Source organism: Thunnus maccoyii, chromosome 16, assembly GCF_910596095.1.
Source record: "Thunnus maccoyii chromosome 16, fThuMac1.1, whole genome shotgun sequence".
Classification (NCBI taxonomy): Eukaryota; Metazoa; Chordata; class Actinopteri; order Scombriformes; family Scombridae; genus Thunnus; species Thunnus maccoyii.
This window is the reverse complement of record NC_056548.1, coordinates 22,748,557-22,765,669: the sequence shown is the minus strand read 5'-3', so window position 1 is coordinate 22,765,669 and position 17,113 is coordinate 22,748,557.

The following is a 17,113-nucleotide window of genomic DNA, read 5'->3' as shown; positions in this document are numbered from 1 at the left end:
TTTACTGCATTCTGGTGAATTTTAGTGCATGTGAATAACAAACTAATGAACCAACAACTGCATAGTACAATGTACTGTTATGAACCTCAAATAAAACCAAAGGTGCATATCAATAAAGAGAGTGATGACAATACCACTAAAAATGTGGCACCAATGCTCCTCTCTCCTCCTTCAAAAAGAAAAAAGCAATAGCACAGCACACCATATCTTTTAATGTACCAATATAATACAGTTAACTACTCTCTTCACCTATTGTGTCGCAAAAAGGAAAATGCGAATTAGGTGCATTTCCATTTTCCATTTCACGGTATAGGCTTAAATAATCTGCCAGTAAACAGAGTAGAAGAGGCAGAGGTTGTCAACCAGAAATATAACAAATAGTTATATAGCCTTGACGTGAGAAAATGGAGAGAGGTCTTCGAGAATTTGTTTCAACTGGACAAGACATTGTTCTTTCATGTCAGCTAGTATTGGCCATGCTTCATGCTATCTGGAGATGACAGCTGATCAGTCATGTGAGTTAAATGTTCGCTACGTCATTATTTATTTGACAAATGCATTTCCATTATGCATTTTGCACATAAACTCTTATTTGACATTTCCAAAATCCATCTCAAGGAAGCGTAAAACCTTTTTTTGCGAAACTGAGGAAGTTTTTTTGAATTTTGGTGTTTCCATTAAGTTTTTTTAATGCGATACTTCAAGATGCGCATAAAAATAGGTTAATGGAAACACGGCTGATGACTGTCAGGGCATCACCTTTTCCTCTGAAGTGCCACCATATGGTTGACATTTGTGGTTTAGAGTGAAATGTCTCAACAGCTACTGAACAGATTGCCATGAAGATTGGCACAGACATCCATGTCCCCCCATAATTCATCCAATACTGAACACTTACCTGTAAAATTAATGTAATTCCCGACAGACTCAGCTGTACTTTGTGTTTAGTACTAATTAGCAAAAGTCAGAATGCTAACATGCTAAACTAAGATGGTGAACATGGTAAACATTACACTTGCTAAACAGAGGCATGTTAGCATGCGGACTTTAGCATTTAGTTCAAAGCACTGCTGTACAGCCTCACAGAGCTGCTAGTGTGGCTGCAGACTCTTAATCTTAGTTTATGTACTGTATGTTTTGCAGAGTTTTTAAACTGCAAACATTTGCATATAGGGTAGGACATTGTATTTCTCCTTTTCACCACCAAGAATGGTCTGAAGGCCAGATGACAGACCTTGGACACAGTGTGTAAGATACAGTAATTGTACTGTATATGGTTTGGGCTGAAACAGAATACAAAGCTAAAGGGGTCAAGAAAACGTCACTCTTTCTGTTCACTGGAAAAGTAGAAAATGGATAATTTGTGTCTGTATCTATCTGTCTAGTCTTGAAAATGCAGCTTTTGTTGCAGTTGTGCTTGGATGTAGAATGGGCCTTCTGTCAGCATTATTTTTTACACCATTGTTCTCCTGTTGAAAACACTGCATCTGTATGCTGCAATGGTGTCAAACTATGTGCCATCAAAGCCCAGGAGTATGCAGGTTTTTCATTCAAACCCAGTGGCATGTGACAGGCTGAAAATGAAAGGGTACAAATCTCTTCCAAGGTGACCTTGGGGCTTAGCTACTGTCAACCTCGGGCAGTGAATTTAGCCTAAAACTTTTGCTGCATGACATCCTGACATCTTTTCTGAGTGTTTTCACCACGGGGAGGCTAATATAGCAGAAATGTGATTAAAGTAATCTTTTAAGAAGAGCATTCTCCCGGATTTGAAAGGGTGAATGAGGGCATGGTTTCTTTCTTGAAAAGACATATTGGAAATCATGTAATGGAAAACTCTTTACACATGACCTTCATGTAAAGTGTCCAGTCTGACTCAAAAGTTACTCTGCTCTATCAGTACAAGAATAGAATCTACACAAAGCTGCACAAATATTTATAAATACAATGTATATATATATAATTATACTATGCTGATCTTTAGGCATTCCAGCTGAAATGGCTTTTCTTCTGAGGGTGAAGAGGTATTGTAACTCCTATAAAAGGCCTGTTATTATAAATAATGTGACCTATATTCACAGTTTTTTTCAAACTCAACAGAGTAAATGTGAGTACTGAAATAGATGGAGGTCTAGGTATATATTCTGATTTCTTGGCATTTTTTCTCCATTTGAAATAGACAGTTTTTATCTACACATAACACATAGGATATATAAAAACATGAATGTAGTCCTAAATTGCTCACTGTTGACCAATATAAGCTCTTGAAGAGCTAAGATATATACCTAGCATCGATATACTCTTAAGGTTTATTGGTGTGTTTGGAGAAATTCCTTTATGTGCCAGTTTTAAATATCCAACATCATAAAAATACTATAAAGACACCTGTTTACGCTTGTGTATTAGACACAGGTAATCAGCATAGTGCTGCACCTTTATAAATTCCCCCTCAGGGTCACCAGGCTACTACTTTCTGCCACAAGTTGAATGCCTCAAGAGACACTAAAGAAGTCTCTAGCAGTGTCCAATCACATCATGCAAAGACAGCCCCTGGTTGTGCTGTGCTCTGGAAACGATAATGACATCTGTATCAAAGAGATAGAGGGTTTCAGGACACTAGCTTCACACTTCGCAAAGAGCCACTGAATAAATTCCAGGCTGGCATCCTGAGAACTGTTTACTACATGATGGAGTAGCTTGTCCCTTTACTTTAGGCTTTCATCTGCAGAGTGACAAGTCAGGGTTTTTTCGTTTCAGTTCTTGTTGGATCAGTAACCTCACTTTACCCTGTAGGTCATTGGTGCTCTTGCTTGAACAGTGTCACTTACCTCATACAGTAGCAGCACACTGTAGTTTTTGTGTAGCTTCTTCTGACTTGGTTCACAATAGGGATGTGCAGAGGGCCCAGTATTTGTATTTGTATCTGTATTTGTTGAGGCAGCAAAATTATCTGTATTTGAATAAAAGTGAAAAGAGGCTTAAAAATCCTGTTTTTGTTTTTTATTACGCTTTTAATTTTAGAAAATTATTGTGTTACAATAAGTGTTCATGAATAAAAATCTTATGAAGGAGGTCTCCACACCGGGTCTTGAACTGGCGTCTCCCAGATCATAGACGACTGTGCTGACTACTGAGCTAAAACTCTACCATCACCTCAGTGCAGACAGACCTCTACCTATTTATATACCATAACACAGAGACAGCACACCGTGTCACATGTAGGGAAGAACTTCAAAGGCAATTATTGCTTTGCAGTTTTCATTTATTGCCTATTTTTTACAAACTAACTTTGTGGAAAGGAGACAGGGAATAACAGATAATGGAGATTCCCTTGAGAGCACTTCACGTGTCAGTAGCTCAGCTATCTCTGGGGAATACCCCCAACTCCAGGAGTGATGTCCAAATTGGGAAATGTGTGTCATGTAGCAGGTGGATGTGACTCCCCTTGTTGAAACCTGCTGATAGACGTAACAGTGGAGCAGAGGACAGAGACTGAGATAGCGATGTAATCGACCTGCATGCTGGTATTTGACATGGTTTTTTTTTCTTCCTGAAAACAATTTTAAAAATACAACAGATATTTTTCAAATAAACAAATATTTTTAAAAAACCTACTATTTGTGCTTTGCTAAATAATGTATTTGTATTCAGGCACACCCCTAGTTCACAACTCACATAGAAACTATTTCAACTTTCTCACTATCAATCTTGCCATTAGACACAAAAACTCTTAGCCCTCTTAGGCTTAGTCTGCACAATATCACCTGCAGAATCATTTTGTGATGAGCCATTGCTGTTTCTATAGAGAGAACGATAGCACCAAATACTGTAGCACAGTGCTGAGATTTTACACATTTCTATAGTAAAACATTGTGTGGCAAAATATTTTAAATGCATTTCTGACCACATAAATAATTTTCAATGCCTTTTTTAATGATCTGAAAGCTGAATTGTTTTTATTTGGGTTGCAATCTTCCTTTTCTCCTCTATTATTAAAGCAGTGCAGCTTTCTATGGTCACCTGCTCGTGACACATATGGGGCCTGCTGGTCAAACACATGATGTAAATAATAAACGAATGACGTTTTGCTCAAACATGGAAGTCCATTCTTAATCTTGGGACCCCATGTGTGATGAAATAATGTCAAGTCAAATGTCCACTTACTAGCTCTCCGGAGCTTTCAACTGCATCTCGTGGTCTGGGGTGGAGACTGTATCCTTTCACGTCCAACACCAAACACCATCTTTGAACAGAGATGGGGGTGCAATCCACCCGTTGGCATTTCAAGACCATGTCTCTTACCTGTGAATCCCCCATACATTAGTACATTTTCTGCACATAAATTTGACTGTTTAAAGACAGCAGATGCTGTTACGTACTGGGAATTGGAATGATGGATAAATGAAGAATGCCAGTGTGATATAACTGTCCTGATCAATTTTTACTTTCTGTAGTACATCGAAAATGTTTCAGCAGTCTGAACACCGATCATGGGCAACCATTCTATTGTTGAATAGTTATATTTCACATGTTACAGAAGTTTTACCAAACTTTTTTTTTCACTTGTTGCAAACTATCAGACCATCTGTTGGGGAAACCTGTGGTGTAACTATTCAATTCTTTATGTCATGTTGTTCTGACGCTCTTGTGCATATAGGAACATGCCCACACACAGACAGATGGCACGGTGACTACATAATGTCCCACATATCACATATCATGACAGAGGGACATAAAAGCAGAGTCATTACAGTGGATTTATCACTCCACTTATCATGCCTAAACAAGCCTGTGTATGTCCACACATGAGGAGTTATAGCTGCCCTCAGGCCGCAAAGCCTCTCTGCGTCGGTGAGCTGCAAAATTTTGATTATGCACCAGTCTTGCAAGACATGGAGCTCACAGGCTAGCAGGAAGAGACACCTGTTTTCAGAAGAGAACACAAAAACAAACAAATTCAGATTCACACCAGTCCCATGGTGCATTTGTGGCGATTACAGATGGTCTTAAAAGATTTTTTTTTTTTTTTTTTTTTAATGTGATCACTGCTTTATGCCTTTGTCTGTTCTGTGGAGTAACATTAAGTTCTGTGAATTCTCATTTGCATAAGATAAGAGGATTATATCAAAGCAAAGATGTGAAGATTTAAAGTTACAGGCTAATGCATTTTATTTAAAGGTAGATGTCTCCTAGTATTTCAAACCTCTTTCAAACTGCAAAAAAATAACACTGCACGCTGTGAGGCGGCATCTTCACTGATCCAAAACAGGTATTAATGAGGTGTAACCTGCCTGACTCAGCTTCTGTCCATATTTACCCCAAGTTAATCTGGGATTTCCAATCTGAAAGGCAGCATGGGAGACTAGTACTGGGGCTTTCAGTTAGTTCCTACAGAGTGTTTGCTAGCACTCACAAGCTACTTGGTCGCCTTTTAAAAGTCTTTTTTGATGAACTGGCAGTAAGGGAGGCGGTAAAAGCAGAAAAACACACACGCAGACACACAGATCAGAGGAAAGAATCTGGGTTACAGTGTGCAGAGTGTTTTGGTGTGTCTGTGGAGGTGTCCCTTTTTTAAAGCAGTTCTTCGCAACGGCAACGTAAGCTCAGCGCTAGTTCAATTATTCATTGTCTCTACTGATTCCCGTCTCTTCTTTCTTCTGCATTTCTGTATCTGTCCTTTCCTCCCTCCATTTCTCTAATGTTATCAGTACATCACGTCCTCTCCGTCGCTAAGCCACATCCCTCTCTCTCTCTCTCTCTCTCTCTCTCTCTGTCTGTTGTGATCTGATTGACAAGTGTGATGGTGTTTGCCTCTCCTTTCCCTGACCTTCAACTCTCAGCAATGCACACACAAACATACACACACAGCACACTGCAAGACTGCTAATGGCTTCTACCTTAGCAGACTGTCAATAGGGAATTACAGTCCTTATACACCAGAAAGGAAACCACAGACACATAGAGAAAATTAAATATTATGCCAATAAAGCAGAGAAAAGACATGGTTCTGGCCCAGACGGGATTAAGAATATTGGCATCATCCTTATAACATTTGACTTTATTATTTTTAAGGCGATATTGTTTTCCCTTTATTTGCTTGTTTGTTACAGCACACAATTTTCATAATGGTTATGATTATACAGTGCTTTAATCAGAACTTCTTTGGAAATGAATGGATGGAATCTCACTCAGATGGAAAAAAAATAATAACTTGCCAAAAAGGACATTTTTGTCCTGGTAGCAGCAGGGCCTAATGATGTTGATGTCAGTTGGCCAGTTTTATGTTAAATATCCTCGATATTCATGGTTCCCAGAAGATAAATCCTGCGGTATGTTTCAGTAAAGGTTAATGGTTGAGTCTTTTTCACTTCCCATCAACCGCATCCCTGTCGCCACTTTAAGCAACCTTCAAATACTCAAGTGGACTTGTGTGAGACCGACCTTCTGAGGATCAAGGGAGCACAGACACACAGCATCCACATAATACCTAACATACACTGCATGGTTGCAAGAACCAGCATAAGTTGATATTAACAAACTTTATTTTACATTGTGATTTTTTCTCTAACCCTGCTCAGAAAATGTAATTCCAAAACAATTTATTTTTATCACTATTGAAGACACTGATGATCACATCTTACAAGGATTCTTGAGACAAACTAACTGCAATGCACACTTACACAAATGGCTCTTTCATGATTCATTGTTGAATAGTTTTGTGGAGTCTGTAGATGAGGGCAAGTGTTTAATTTTTAATCATCTATTCCACTTGAAACACATTGCTAGTGCTTTTGGTGATACCTCAGGCTTTATCTCTAAAGCCACCATCAGACCTCAATATGAACTTGTACTCAAGAAATTGGATTAAAATCTAATGACATTTACTCAGCACATTCAAGCTCCCCAGAGGATGAACCCATTCCATTTTGGACAGTACATTTTTCCTTCAACGCCACCATTGTACCAAAGTTTCAACTTTGCATATATCTCATACTCAAACAGGCAGATTGTCATGAAATGTGCTGAACACCTCTAAGGCTCGCTAATCAACATGTTAGATCTCATTTGTTTAATCTGTACAAACTGTGCAGGACCATTTCACAGGCGAGGCGTCATTCACGCCCACTTCACACAGTGATTGGCCAGCCATGTGGGGGTGAGAAAGGAGCCAGTGTTTGAATTTCTCTTTCTAGCTCTTTTTAATTCTTGAAACCACTATTTATGTCACTTTTTATGTGAATAACAGAGTGTAGCACTATGATTGCCTTCTAGGGGAGACTGTCTGAAAATATGCACCATTAATTGAGCTTTATACTTAACAGAAAAATAAGAGAGGGGTATTCTTTGATAGCAAGATGTGAGTTGGAGCAAACAGATACAAATTAGCTTCAGACGGAACATACTGAGGCAAAGACACGGACGCATTGTTCATTACTTTATACACCATATACTGTTCTCTTTTGTTTTGTTGATGGGTTAACACTACAGTGATCCAGTCTGCAGAAAAAAAAAGTGATTAGTGATTGATGTTACTGGTTGTTTTTGAATAAACAGAAGAAGAACAAGGTAGTCAACATGAACAGTGAGAGCCACCATGACTGAACACAGAGAAAAGAGCAGCATCTACATAAAGATGGGCCAAAGAAGACATCACATGTAACATTTACTGTCTTTTGTTAATTTGATATACAACATATATGATTCATACAAAACTGAAAGTTCATGGGTGTCAAAGCATTATGAAGTGAAGTGCCTGAATGATTACAGTATGAGAAGAGTGGACTGCTCTTCAGTGTTTCTCTCAAAATAAGGACACGCTCAGATGCCATAAAAGAAATGTAGGGGTTGTGTATCCTTGGGTTGCAGACAGGCTAATCTCACCAGTCAATGTAACTCTTAAATCCTTTCTGCTTCTCATCCTCCTCTTACTTTTCCTCCACTGACCTCTCTCCCACTGTCTTTTCATTTTCAAGTGTCTTTTATTGTTGCAAGGCACAAAGGTGCTTACTGACAAACCCAAATATTCTTGCAAAGAGAAAAATCCAACACTTGCAAGCAATGCAGACATCAGTGGATTTTGCTCTAACCTGAATAATAAAAATTACTTTTTTTTTTTTTTGCTCTATTTGTCACTCCCACTAAGTCTTTCATGAATGCCTTCTTTTGATTCCACTCTCCCCCTCTCTGCTATATCCCTCCCTCCCTCCCATCCCACATTTCTGTCTGCATCTACTGCTTTTTCTTGCTGCTCTCTCTCTCTTTAATGACAGTATTATCCTCACATAGCCATCTGAGTCTCTCTGCCTAAAATCCCTCTCCCTTAGAGAGAGAGAGAGAGAACGAAAGGAACAACTAGGCTGGAAAGAGGTCTAGGTCTGAGCTCTTTTCGGGCCAACAGGGAGAGGGAAGACCCAAAAAGAATTTCCGTCAAGTCATTGTTATGGAATGTCATTCAGAAAATTACTTGTAAGAAAGCTGGATGGGAAACCTGAAAATATGGAATTAAAGTTTGAGAATATGGAATGAAACTTGAGAATATTAAATTGCACTGAAAAATCTGATTAAACAAACCTTGTATTTTCAATATTAGATGGTTCCTGTCAGATTTCCCATTGCAAGCCTGTCTCCTACTGTATGCACCACTAAATGATTTTACCTAATATGTTTTGCAGGAAACATATTTGCAGTGCAGATTACGTTCATTGAAGACGTTTTTTTCTTGTCCACAAATTAGCGCTTTGGAATATGGAATGGGAATATTAAGATTTTGGTTAAATATTAAATCAACACATCATTTCACTGTGACTTTTGATATTTAACCAAGACAAATATCTTTCCCAATTTCCCATACATAACCTTAAAAACGTGAATCAGGCTTTAGTTGCCACAAACCAATATAAAATAAAAACATTACAATCCATGCGATGTACTTACTGTTGCAACATAGTACATATAGTATTTACAACAGTTATTTAAATGTTAACACTTAACACAACTTATGCTCATTGACTCACTCGTTTACAAGCATTGTTTCTACCTACATTTGAGCTACAAGATAGGCTGACATGACATATCTGAAAAAAAATGTGGTGCCATCACTGGGTTTGAGGAATTATGTTTCATTCCATATTCTCAGATTTTTAGTCCATAAATTCAATTTTCCTCACCAATAATTTTCAACACAACATGCCATACATTATATATACATTATATGCTGTACATATACTGTATACTTCTCAAACCTGATTCAGCTGTGAAGAAATATTGATTCATTTCTTTAGCTACAGCCTTTACCTAAACAGTTAAAAATATGATTGATGAAATCTGAGCTGAATTGAATTATTGTTGAATCAGCTTTGAATCACAGTGTTATTGATCTTTTCTCATTTCTCACTGTTTCTGGATTATCTCAGCAAAACAAGACAGACATTAAAACTAATTCTGGTAGTCAACTCAAGCTATGCTCCCACTTACTGCTACACTGCTGCTACTGTACATAAAGTATGCCAAAAGCCCCTCCATCACCCCAGCATCCACCTGTAGCAGAGTCTACGCTTGTCTAGGTGGTGATTATCATCACTCCCTATTCCCTGCTGTGCTGAGCTTAGTGCTTCCTTGTGGGGAGTGATATGGTCAGAGTGAGACGAAAAATATTAACTCTGTATGTATTATTCATTCACTACACTCACATAAGTTAGTTGACATATAAATCAGTCGGCTGGCCTAGCGCAACCAGTCAACCTGGCTGGCTTCAATGAAAAAAATCTCCTGTGGCCCAAAAACCCATTTTCTCCATAGACCACCATTACATCTGTTAAACTATTCACAATACACCTTGAACTGCAAACAAGATCAGTTATTACTGTTTGTAATATGAATGTTTAAACCATAAACGTTTAATATTTTATAACCTTCCAAATAAGAAGTGCAAGGTGTTGCCTTTCACACTGGAAACACGCCCTTCTCAGACTGAAGCAAACGTTAGCTTACTGGGAAAACCCAGCAGTGCACACTTGGGCTAACGTTAGCTATTTTAGCTAAATTGTGCTAACAGGGTATGTATCATAACCAAGTAACATTAAAATTACCAAAATATTGCGACAATAGTCTGACTCAGTGCAAGTCCTGGAATCACAGAAGAGCAGCAGGTGAACCAGCTGTCAATCACAACTGTCAGTCAACGCCCACATGGCAAACTTCAAAACCTATGATATGTCTTCAAATCTTATAACGGAACAATCATTTCTAAAATAACCACCAGCACACTTATTAAAGGGCCTAAATTCAGTGATTGAGACCACAATGACTCGTTGAAAAAAAATTGACTTAGTATTTCTACATAGAAGTTGACGCTTTTTGCAGCATTTAGCGACCATCAGTGGCATTGCATTCTGCACTGGCTTCAACCTCAAGCTGTGGTAGTTGCCATTTGGTCACACATCATGGGAGCAGACAAGGAAAAGAGAAAACTTTGTGTATGCACCAGGCGAGAAGTTTTCATTGGACACTAAATGGTTAGTTGTAAGTTATATTCAGGCTCAGACACCACATCAACCAAGTTTCGGAATGGGGCCAATTCTCCAGTCAGGCACAACAATAGTCGGCCAATGGTCAAAACAGTTTTGTGGCTATTTGTCTCATGCACACAGTATTTCACAGTAGTGAGACAGTAGTGCCATCATTCCCTCTCCTCAACAAAAGCTTAACTCTAAAAATCACAGAAGAGAGAGCGAGATGGAGGTGGGCAGAGGCAGAAACGGAGAGACAGAAAAGCAGAAAAAGACTGAATGGAAACTTAGAAAGTAACGCAAATCAGTGAGTCCTGCTGTTATACAAATTTAAATAAGCTCCTTTAGAGCAAGACTCCCCCATGATGAGCAGAGTGGAGGCAGAGAAAAACAGAAAATAAAACAGTGAAAATCCTTCTGTCAGACCTGAATTTAAATCAGCATGTCTAGAACAAAACCCACTTCACCACAGCGAGAGAGAAAAATAATGTTTTTTACCTTAATGTCATTCCTGCATTTAAATCAGCAACTTCAAAAACAAACACTACACCATAGCAAAAGGGCAACAGAGGGAAAAATGAGAGAAGTAATAAAAGAGCAGCAATAACCCTCCTGTCATAGAGTAATACGATTAACCTTTCTTATATAGCACTTATCAAAACACCGACTACGTTTACATGCACAAAATATTTTGCCCTTACTCTGAATAAGACAATATTCCTACCAAGCTGTTTACATGGTTAATTAAAATGAATATTCCACTAATATTCCTGTTTACATGAAGAGGGTTTTCAGGGTTTCACTCTGCTCCAGTGGGAACAGGAATCACAAGATCTCCACAGGCAGTGAAGTAAACCAGTAAGGTGAAAAACATTATTGAGCTGCTGCTTGATATTTATAAGTGATTTTGATATGACTGAGATTGCAAATTTATAGTTACAGGCACATCAAGTCCCTAGGTTGTCCCATGATGTATACTACACTGCTGAGTGTTTTTGGTGCATCACACCGAGTCATCACCGTCAGTCAGGATAATAAACAAACCCCTCCGCCCGCGCTCTGTTTTTGCAGCCCGCCCTGAACAGCTCTCCGCTCTCCTCTCATTCCTCTCCTCTTTCTGCCTTCCTGCTCCAGCATATGTCATTTTGCCTGCGCAGGGGTGCGTTACACAACCAGCTCGTCATGCATTTCTATCCCAGGCTTGCAAACTGTTGGCTAGTTGGTTTGTTTACAACGCACAGAGCTGACAGTAAACAGGCTAGAGGAAGTGTGTCAGAAACTGTGGTAAAAACCCCAAATGAGATGCATATTCTGAACGTACTGTATACATGTCCAATGAATGCTCCCAAAACCCAAATAATATCAGCATATCCCACTTAATTGGAAAATGCTACATTCGGAATAAGGCCTAATTCGGGATATCCAAACAAAATATGCTGTTTACATGACCTGTATCATATTCAGAATATTGTTATATTCTGAATAACAGTGGAATATTAGTGTGCATGTAAATATAGTTACTGTTTCAGTGGGTTTTACAATATGGATAGCAATAATAGCAAAATTTGAAACAAGAATAAAATAAAAAGGGACAAACAAAACTAAATAAGACATCAACATGCAGATCAATTAAGTAAAATAAAGCCCTCATTTCTTAAAATGTAAAATATCAGACATATAGTACAGTGTACTTGAGTTATTACAGTATGTCATATGTCACATTATGTAACTTGAAACTGCACTAGTAAGCATTTTTATAATAATACATCTGCCTCTGATCATCTTAAATGACCAAAGGGGAAGCTTCAACACAGAAGGCTTTGCCATTATCCCAAATAATATTAATAATTATCATCATCCTCATCATCAGTTAAATTGGGTTGGGTCACATAGGGTCCCATATGTCATTAGAGGGAGCTAGGTTCAATTATATTTAATTGGTAATATGAAATTTATTAATTTGTGTTTTCATAATTTAGATTAAAGTTTTCATTATTAGAAACAGTTAATTGAATTAGACTTCAGTGCTTGTTTCTGTAATAAAATGAGTGACATTTAGCATTCACCAGTGAAGTATTCACATCTTTTACTTGTGAATGTACTATGTAAATGTATCAATAATACAATGTAATATACTTTGTTACAAGTAAAAGAAAAGTCCTGCATTCAAAATGTTACTGAAGTACAGAACTATGCACTTAAGTATCTATAGTAAAATTCATTTAGTAGAAAAATGCTCCCTTTGGGGGTTAAAGTGTTATGCGTGTTATGTGTTTTAAAAAAGTATTTTATATAGTAGTTTAATCTGTAGAAATGCATGGTATTTCAGAAAATGACCATGCTTTGAATGCAAATTGTTAATCTGTAAAGTAACTAGTAACTAAAGCTGTCAGATAAATGTAGTGGGATAAAAAAAAAAAAAGTACAGTATTTCCCTTTGAAGTGTAGTGAAGATAGAGTAGATGTGTAACATAGCATAACATGGAAATACTCCAGTAAGGTACACAGCAAGTACCTCCATGATTAGTTACTGTCCACCACTGGCAGTCACTGCCTCCTCTGTTTCAGCTGATAATGATATAAGTGATGTTTGTGTTTCTGGAAACATACACTCTGATATTCTATGTATTAAATCATGTCCTCAGTTCTCATTCAATAATGGACAATGTTGAGGGATGTTAAGACAAAATGGAAATTGACTATTTAAAAATTCCATTCTTATATTCAGGGCTTGTAGGCAAATCACAGAATAACTGAGCTGCAGTAACATTACTTTATTCCCAAAATTGACCCAAAAAGCAATGCGTCATGAAGCAAAGTCTGTCCCTCTTTATTTTCTATGAAGTGCAAGTGATTTGCTTCTCAATGCAATGTAGTTGACGGCATATGATGCATGTGAAACCACCCACAACTATTATTTTCCATGTAAAATCCCACACACCTGCAGCGTCTTTATATCAACTCTCCAGAAAAGTAGCAGTTATGTCACATTCGCTCTCCGAATCAACACACTTTGACTAACCGTACCTTGAATACTGTTCCAGTGTGCCGTTTCTTCTTTTTAATGTTTTAATGTATTATGTAAAGCACCTTGAATTATCCTTGCCTATGAAAGGGCTTATACAAGTGAACTCACCTTGCCATATCTGGTGTGTCTGATGTGTGCTACAAGCTTCACTGAATAACACAACGTTACAAGATGCAGTCAGTGGAGTTAAACTGCCACCTATCCTCAAGTGCAGCAAAGAGAAGGAGAGAAGTGGTTGAGGAAGAAGTGACATGAAAGAGGCACATGGCTAAACAGCGACCGCAAGTACTTGAAACTCGGCACAAGCTAAAGACACAAAGAATGATGCCCTCCACAGGTTCCCAGAGCTGACGGTGATTTCTTCAAATCAAACGTTTTATGGTGTAGGTTTAGTGTTGGTTTTGGGACTGTCCCCTTTTTTCATTCTACTTGAGTTTGCAGACCTTTACAATAATCAACAAGCGCACCTAGTTTTTTTTTTAATGCCTTGAGACATGAGTTCTTATATTCTTAACCACAAATCTTATGAAAAATGCTTATCATAAGATCTGCTGAACTCTGAGACTAAATGTGCTGTGACTTGGCGTTTAATCTGGATACTAGGGAATATCAATAAATAGTACATTCAGAGGACAAATCTCAGATCTCTATATTAAATAATGAAGGATTGTGAAAGTAGAGGGGCGGGAAAACGCCGTCGGAGAATCAACCTGAATATATGTAGAATTTTCATGGTCAAATAAATTCAGGATTGTGTCTTTGATATCGGGTACAGAGAGAGCAGATTTAAAATGGCTTCCAGCAACTCTACATCAAACACTGACACGCTGGGGACTAAAAACAACAGAGGATACATGGAGGGGAGGTTTAGATATGCATAACCACATGTGATTTAGCTGGTGAGATAATGAGAGAGGCTGTGTGTGTGTATGTGTTCTCCAGTATGTACTGTATAACTTCGAGAGGAGCGCAGAAGACCATTCCCCTCCACTCTGCATAATTCAGTTGGCAGAAAACACTCGGGGGCTGCAGAAGACATGCCTTGAGAGACTTGATATGGTGTGTGAGTGTGTTTGACATGGTAAAAAGGTAAATTTTAACAGGACTGATGTCACAGCAAGTGGCTCAGCAGGAGTCTTGGAGCGCTTAGGAGGAACACTCAAATCCTTTCCCCGCCTCTTCACCTGTCTCTAACATCTTTTTCCTGTGGTCATCTCTTAACTCCATTTCAACCCGGCTACTAGTCAAGATGTCAGAGTCAAGATGATGTTGATATTGTGTCTGAGACAGATTGCATTCACTTAGCATCAATATGCATCTCTAAATCCATTTCCTGTCACAATTTCTGATTGGATTACATGTCCCCACTCGATATGCAAATAAACATGTACATCACGTCCAGTTCACCGTATCTGTGCAGCTGGAGGAATGTTTTTTTCATAGGGTGGTACAAAGCACCATCCATAGCTGTACTAGACAGGGTAATCTGCTCTGCATGGTACAATATGCACCTCTTTGTTCCAGTGATAGAGGCACAAAATTGACAAAAAAAATTACAAAAATAAAAGTGAACTGATAAAGAGGACGGTCTAGACCTGCTCTATGTGAAAAGTGTCCTGAGTTAATTTCTATTGTGATTTGGTGCTAGATAAATAAAATTGCATTGACTCTTGTACATTTCTCCACTTGTCTTTCTTCCCGTGTCACAAAAAAAGGAGAATTTTACTTTGAAATTTGAACTACGTTATGAAAACTAGGCATACCTTGCTCCTCGCCATCCAAAGATAAAAATACATGCTCTTTGCCATGCTGGCTTTGTTTAATAGTTTGTAAGGGTGGGCTGCCAGTTTTATTCACTTTATTTTTTCCTATTTTACATAATGGTATGTCTACACAGAAAGCATTGCAGTCACGTTTTTCAATCATCCATCTAAAGCACGTCTGACAGAACAGATACACTTCTATTTTAATGAATACAGCTGTGTACAGAGGCCATGTAAGGGCTTGCGTTTCACTTACACTATACACACGTAATCGTAGCCCGAAGCATATTTTTACGCTTCAAGTCTATTTTCCTCCATTTTACATGCCTACCCTACAGTGATTGTGTATTGGGCTCTGAGCACTTCCATATATTGGGTGACCAACACTGTGCCTGAACGCCTCATCTGTAGACACACAAAGGGAACACTTACTGCTGCTGCTCTGCTAACATGCTGCTCATGCAACACTTGCTTTGTAGAAACAGTGTTATTGCAATTTGTTTTCTTTGATTTTGTTAGGATATCACCTTCGCAGATTTGTTCTGTTTGTTATGTTGATTTCATTCCACCCTGAAGCTAAATCTAGCTACATCCATTGCATCAACACAAATTAACACATCAGTTGTTAAATATCAGCAGTCTTGGGGAAGATGGGTGTTTTTCATGTTGTGTCTCGGCCGCTGCCAGACCTGGCATAACACTCCTTAGTTTCAGTCAAGCTCAGTAAACACTGGATCCTACATTTCCCATAATGCAACCAGTAGCATTTTTCATCTGTCCCTCAAACTTGGAAAACGGCCATGGCAGTTTGTAACACAGGCTTTCTGTTACAATTTCAAGGTGTTGACATCACCTGGGTTATCCATCCATCCATCCACCCGAGACATATCTTTGAAAGTCTAATCTCTCCTTCTTTGGATTAAGGCTGCTGTATCTTTGACTTGAGACCTCCCATGACATTATCCAGTGGCTACACACGCTTTTTCTTCTTGATAACCCACCAGCTAAGCTATCTCTGTTTAATTGAGCTGCTCTGCTGCGTGTGAGGTCGGCTCTTAACATACTGAGACGAATGTAGAGCAGCTTGGCTGTCACTTTGTATGTCCATTGAGACTGTATAAAGTGTAGCTTTTATGGGTTGAAAGAAGCTCATCGGGGTTAAGAATACCTTAAACAACCCCACTGGAAGAAACCACAAGCATGGAGGTCAAGCTACAAACCAGGCTGTTTTTTAAGTTCTTGAAAAGTTGATGCTTTGAGGATGAAAAGTTTTCACAACAGAAGTAATCAGTTTTTTACACTTCAGCCTATCTAAGATAATTCCATGTTGAAATTCAATGTATTAAGGCCTATCTTAGCTTCCATAGAGATCTGACAGGGCAAGAAACAAAGCTAGTCAGGTGATAATACAACCAAATTATTATTTGGTAATATTATCATTATTATTCTCAAAACTGCCCGTTTGAACACATCAATCAGTTTTAAAAACTTACGGGTTAAACTGTGACCTTCTGTACATTCTGTGGTTTTCCTGTGGCATGAAGGATTATTGTTTTGAGGACACTTACTTTTTAGATTTATTTTGAGATTTCACCTCAGATAAAGGGGTTTAGATTATCTGGCTAAACTGTTGGCCTCTTTTCAATCTGATCTAAGTGTTATGTCTTGCCTGTCAGACTTTAATGTAATGTTTAATATCACCGTGTTCCCAGATCTCAGAAGTCATTTTGATGAGTAAATACTGTCATGAATGATAGAAATAATGGCAAAAACTACTCGAATTATGCAACTGATCTTTCCATTAAAAGATCTAA